General features: G+C 42.6%; 1 pseudogene; it reads right to left on the minus strand.

The window, feature by feature from the left end:
• Positions 1-209: 209 nt before the first annotated feature.
• On the minus strand, positions 210-4520 carry LOC100412537 (ferritin light chain pseudogene; annotated as a pseudogene).
• Positions 4521-6816: the final 2296 nt, after the last annotated feature.

Here is a 6816-nt window from a genome sequence, read left to right on the forward strand (position 1 = left end):
GGGTATATACCTAACAGTGGGACTGCTGGATCACATGGTAGTTCTTTTGTTTTTTTGAGCAATGTCCATTCTGCTCTCCATAGTAGCTGTACTAATTTATATTCCCACCAACAATACAATGAGGATTCCCTTTTCTCCACATCCTGGACAGCATTTGTTATTTTTTGTCTTTCGGGTACAAGCCATTTTAACTGGGGTAAGGTGATATCTTTTTTTTTTTTTTTTTTTTTGCTTCAAATAGCTTTATTTCCATTTGGTCCAAGGCTTGTAAGGGTAGTTAGAAAGCTGCCTAGTGGCTGGAGGGAGAGGCTTAGGCAGAAGCCCTGTTATTTTGCAAAGGCCCTTCATAAGTGGCTGGGCTCAGTAGGCTCTTAGTTGTGCCTGAGAGTGAGCCTTTCAAAGAGATACTCGCCCAGCCCAGCCTGTGGGCCAGCCAGCCTGCAGAGGTTGGTCAGGTGGTCACCCATCTTCTTGATGATTTTCATTTCCTCATCTAGGAAGTGACTCTCCAGGAAGTCACAGAGATGGGGGTCCATGCCGGCAGAACCCAAGGCACGAGATCCAAAAGGGCCTGGTTCAGATTTTTCTCCAGGGCCATGGAGGCTTCCATGGCGTCCAGAGTTTTACCCCACTCATCTTGAGCCGGCTTCTTGATGTCCTGAAAGAGAGCGCGGCTGCAACGCTGGTTTTGCATCTTCAGGAGACGCTCGTAGCCCTCGCGCTCACGCCTTCCAGAGCTACATCATCGCCGTCGAAACAGTAGCCCAGAGAGAGGTAGGTGTAGGAGGCCTGCAGGTACACGTTGACCAGGTGGTTGACAGCTGCCTCCACATTGGTGGAATAATTCTGACAAATCTGGGAGCTCTTAGTTGGTTGGCAAAAAGGAGCCTACCACAAAAACAGTGTTAGCAGGTTCCCAGAAGCAGGAGATGACCGAGAAGATGGTCCTGGAGGTTGCAACTGGAGAGGAAATTGGAGGGCAGTCGGAGGCTAGAAGAAAGTCCCCGGGATCTGTTCCATCCAAACACTGTTGAAGCAAGAGACAGATCCGCTGGACTGCTGAACTGCTCGTAAGATGATCTTATTGCAGTTTTTATTTGCATTTCTCTGATTAATGACATTGAGCATTTTTTCATATTTTTGTTGGCCATTTATATGTCTTCCTTTGAAAAATGTGTATTTAGATATTTTGCCCATTTTAAATTGGATTATTTGATTTTTTCCCCTATTGAGTGGTTTGAGCTCTTTACATATTGTGGTTATTAATTTCTTGTCAGATAGGCAGATATTTTCTCCCATTCTGTGGGTTGTCTCTTCACTTTATTGATTGTCTCCTATGCTGTGCAGAAGCTTTTTAGCTTAATGTGATCTTGTTTGTCCATTTTTGCTTTGGTTGCCTATGCTTTTGAGGTATTCAAGAAATCTTTGACTGGACAGACCAATGTTCTAGTGTTTTCTTTTAGCAGTTTCATAGTTTCAGGTCTTAGATGTAGGGACTTAACACTTTCATTTTGTTTTAATTCTTTTTTAAAATTTTATTTATTTATTTATTATACTTTAAGTTCTGGGGTACATGTGCAGATCGTGCAGGGTTGTTACATAGGTATACACATGCCATGCTGGTTTACTGCATCCATCCTCCCATCATCGACATTAGGTATTTTTCCTAATGTTATCCCTCCTCAAACCCCTCCATCCCCTGCTATCCCTCCCCTAGCTCCCCCCACCCCCAAATAGGCCTTGCTGTGTGATGTTCCCCTCCCTGTGTCCATGTGTACTCATTGTTCAACACCCACTTATGAGTGAGAAGACGTGGTGTTTGGTTTTTTGTTCTTATGCCAGTTTGCTGAGAATAATGGTTTCCAGCTTCATCCATGTCCCTGCAAAGGACATGAACTCATCCTTTTTTATGGCTGCATAGTAGTCCATGGTGAATATGTGCCACATTTTCTTTATCCAGTCTATCACTGATGGGCATTTGGAAGAAATGGATAAATTCCTGGAAACTTACACCCTCTCAAGATTAAATTAGGAAGAAGTTGAATCCTTGAAAAGACCAATAACAAGGTCTGAAGTTGAGAACTTACACTTTTTTTAAAAGCCATAAAATGTATGCTGCTTTTAAAGATTAGAGTTCATGCTCAAAATATAATTTGAGGCATAAAGTTCACCCATGACAAGTTTGCCAATATTATTGCCTTTTTTCTTTCTTTCTTTCTTTTTTTCAGATGGACTCTCTCTGTCACCCAGGCTGGAGTGCAGCGGAGCAATCTTGGCTGACTGCAGCCTCCACCTCCCAGGATCAAGTGATTCTCCCGCCTCAGCCTTTTAAACTGAAAATGTGAAATGAAAGATGTTAAAATTATTTATGACTGTAGCTAGAAATGTGGCAAGCTTTCCTTCATATCTTAATAAATCATCCAAACACCGAACAGCATTTGTGTTCAACTAAGATAGAACTGGAATTAATAGGGTAATGTCATCAAAACATGTATATTATTAATTCTTAATGGCATGACATTATTTTCCCTGCTGGAGACATTTAATATCCTGGAGTAAGAGTGAAGAGTAATATATTAGGATATAAGTGCCATTGCTCTATCATAACCCTGCATAGGGTCACCTAAATATAAAACTGTCATTTTTCTCTTTCCATCATTTATTCCTTTTTCACTATTTGGGGTTCTTACCTTCTGTCCAACGTCATGGACCAAATAGGTGTCATAAGTTGCTCCATTGTACCTACAGGTACAGGGCCATGCACCCATAAAATGCTTGTTAAATTGATCTGATAATAAGGGAATATGGCCAGCTCATGCCTGTAATCCCAGTGGGTGAATAGGTGAGCCCAGGAATTCAAGACCAGCCTGGGCAACATGGCGAGACCCCATCTCTACAAAAAATAAAAAAATATTAGCTGGGTGTGGTGGTGTGTGCCTGCAGTCCCAGTTACTTGGGAGGCTGAGGTGGAGTTTCATGTGAGCCCAGCAGGTCGAGACTATAGTGAGGTGATATTGCGCCATCGCACTCCAGCCTGGGCGACAGAGTGAGACTGTCTCAAATTTTAAAAAAGGGGAAATTTTGGGGAAAATTTCCAGCAACTATTAAGAGAGACAGTAGGCCATATTGGTTAAGGGCTGTCTTAGTTTGGGTTCTCCCAAAAACACACTCTGAGATAAGAATTTACATGTAATTTATATAGAAGTTGACCCAGGAAGCACTATGAGAGAGTTAGGGAATATGTGATAGGGAAGGGAGAAAAAGCAATAAAGGGTAAATTAATGGTCAAGTTTCTTCTGTGGGCAACTGAGGCTCCATGCTGCTGGTGATCCTCATGAGAGATTCTGTGGAACATAACTCAGAATCATTGGAGAGAAGGGCTAGGAAGCTGGGTTTAATTTCCCAAATCCTGTCCTTCTTGGCTGAGTGTCACTTCTATAAGATGAAACCCCTGTGCAAAGGTCAAACAGATGCCAGTGGCCAGAGAACGTCCTTATGCGATGGTAAACAGGAAGCTCATGCGCAGGTAAGGAGACTGGAGGAGACCTCCGAGGGAGCCTAGGAAATATGGGTGGGGTCCAGGTGATAGGATGGAGTGCTTAAGGGCTTGTGCAGAAGCTGCATTTCCACAGTAGGTGCACTGCTCTTTTTGTGTGGGATAAGAATGTATGCTCATTTGGGGTGGCTGATGATGATTATAGAACTGCTAAGCTTCCTCCAAGCTATTTCCATGAGGCTGCCTTGTACCTTCTTTATTGAACTACTATATAAAGTATAAATCATAATCCATAATTTATAAAGCTAAAATGCCTGTAAAGTAAATAGGATTTGTCTCATTCCCCTGCTTAAAACTCATTGCTCTCAAGAAAAAGACCAGCATCTTTAACACTAGCTAACAGACTCCGAAGAGCTGGATCCCTCAAACCTTTGTCCTGCGTTGCTCCTCCTCTCTTATGTAAGTTCCTTGTGTGTACCATGTATATATCAGCCACAGGATCTTTGCATATGTTGTCCCTCTTAGAATGCTCCTTAGCCCTCATTTCCACAGGCTGATCCGATCTTCCACCACTGTTATCACCCCTCTGTAGGATAAGGTTTCCACTGCACTCCCTGCTTGGACAGCTATGCCTTGACTCCACTACTTCTCCCACCCTCCCATCATCCATTCTTTTGCTTGGATGGTAGAGAGTTGATTTCCAGGTCCCTTATACTTTAGCTTTTCAATACAAAAGCCTAGGCTAGGGAACAAACATGCAGAACATGAAGACTTCTTGGGAAGGGGAAAGAAGACTACTCCTTATTCACTTCTACAGCACAAGTAAGAAACCATTTATCCTGCCATAATTATTGCATCAAAAGTAGGTTCCTTAATCTTATCTTTATTCATTCATCATTCATGTAGGAAGACATTGTTTAATGCTTGAATTTCCCCTTACATATGTATTATCTTTAAGATATTACTTCTCCTCAAAGATGTCACAGTCACTGGCTCTTTGGCCATAGGCCTTTTCTGGGTACATTTCAATCAATGAAATCATTTAGTAATGTCTGCTCTTCTTTGAATTCATTCAAAAGAAAGCACAGAACTATACTAACAGGTTCTCTGAACAAAAACCAAAAGCACTGATGGAAAACCGGAGACATTCTGAGAAACACATAAATGTTTTCTTTTTTCTCCTGTGGTTCAAAAGAACCTCTAAGGAGTCTCTCCGGTGTGACTTCACAGTGAGCCTCCTGCTCTCTAAAACTCAGTTGGCAAGAAGGAGCTACATGATTTTTAAAGAGATATGAACACTGGTGATCAGAATGGGGAATGTTCATCTCATGCCACATGCAGCTTTATCAGAGGGCTCCTTCCTCTGAAAAGGCTAGAGGTAAATATAGAAAGAGAGGATGCTTATAATTCTCCTCAACTAATTTTGTCTTTTCATTTCTTAAGAATAAAGGATGCTTTTCCCTCAAATTAGGTTTTAATGACTTAAAAGAAACCAAAGTTCAGGAGAAAGAACATCTAAGTGGCCCAGACTCTAATCAGTGCCTCTCGATGAAGTAAGTCATCACGTTACTTTTCCGGCAACAGTAGTAAAATAGGGCTTGGCACCAGAAACCTCACTGAAACTATTTTGCTAGAGTCATTGTTGCACCAAATGCCACAGCTATACACACCCAGGGAGTATGCAGGCCTTTAACTTGGGGTCCCATCTGGTAATCTGCAGACTTTAAGCTTTTCCAAAGATGTGGGAGAGGAAAGGAGGCAGTGTTACTGTCAAGCTGCTGAGATTTATCACTCGCCTCTCCACCAGCCAGCATTCTCATATCACTGTAGGAGATGCCACCAGTCACCCAGAAATTCTGCAGGATGAGCACAGAAATTTGCTTAATCTGCTGGATGGGGTATTTTCATGCTCCTGGCAATAAAATATCAGATTTAGGAAACACCCTTTCCTCCACGCTAAAGAAAGGTACTCAGTAGCCAAACTTGTGTCATGTGACCTCCTCCCTCCCATAGCTGACTGAATTAGGGGTAGACACTTGACCTAAAATGGTCTTCAATATATTCCTTCTGTCAGTAATTTGGAATTGGAATTAAGAGTTGTGGTATCCCTTAGAAGGAAGAGATATGAACGTGAGGATTCCAAGATAACCATCATTGCCCACTGCATGGCTACAGATTTAGGGAAAGTACATCTAGGATGAAAGAATAATGAAGCAGAAATCTCTGAAAGCAGAAGACAGAGAAGGAGAAGAGAGAGGTCTGCAGGCTCCCAGGGTTCCTTTGACCCAGCTGCATTCCTACCCTTGGTCTCTGAGTCACTGCTGCATTTTTATAATAAATTCCCATTTTTAACTTACATGATTCTTGAAACCAGAATCCCAATTAATACAAGCATGCAACCAGTGGTAACTTTTTGTCAGGAGACAAGAGATGAATATTTTTCGATCCTTGTATGGAAGTGTTTATGTTTTAAGTAGGGATTAGACTCAGAATCTTTAAAACATTGCTGTGCCCTGGCACAGTGGTTCATGCCTATAATCCCAGCACTTTGGGAGGCTGAGGTGGGCAGATCACAAGGTCAGGAGTCTGAGATCAGCCTGGCCAATATGGTGAAACCCCATATCTATTAAAAATACAAAAATTAGCTGGGTGTGGTGGCGGGGGCCTGTAGTCCCAGTTACTTGGGAGGGTGAGGCAGGAATATCACTTGAACCCGGGAGGCAGAGGTTGCAGTGAGCCAAGATGGTGCCACTGCACTCCAGCCTGGGCAATAGAGCAAGACTCCATCTCAAAAACAAACAAACAAATAACAATAATAACAACAAAAAAAAACCACATTGCTATTACTGGCAGTGATGGAATTAGAAAAGTTCAGTGACTTTTGAAAAGCCTCAGCTCACATGAATCCCACAGGTTATTAGAACTGTCTCTCTAGGTTGGGACAAACAGCAAGTTTTTGCTACTGTTTGTGAAATCACTGGGTTTCCAGTGGCAAATGGAACCCAATCCCGTCTGTTTCGAACACGACTGTTGGTGGTCAGGACAATGTGCTTTCATTTGCATAAGCATGTCCAGGAGGAGTCCTCCTACAAGGTGAGTGCCTGTATTGCTGGGATTCAGCCCCTTGTGAAGGGCCTCACCAAAGACAGTTTTGCTTGGGTCTTCCGAAAGCTATGCCGCTGGGCTTGTGCTTGGGTGAAATATTATTGTTCGGTACTGGTTCAATGTCTGGGAGTGGATAGGATACGCTTCCCACTGGTTCCACCCATGGGAAACATTTTTCTTTTCATGTGTCTGCTTTTCTGCCTCCCAAGAACATG

The sequence above is a fragment of the Callithrix jacchus genome, chromosome 1 (assembly GCF_049354715.1).
Source record: "Callithrix jacchus isolate 240 chromosome 1, calJac240_pri, whole genome shotgun sequence".
NCBI classification, from domain to species: domain Eukaryota; kingdom Metazoa; phylum Chordata; class Mammalia; order Primates; family Cebidae; genus Callithrix; species Callithrix jacchus.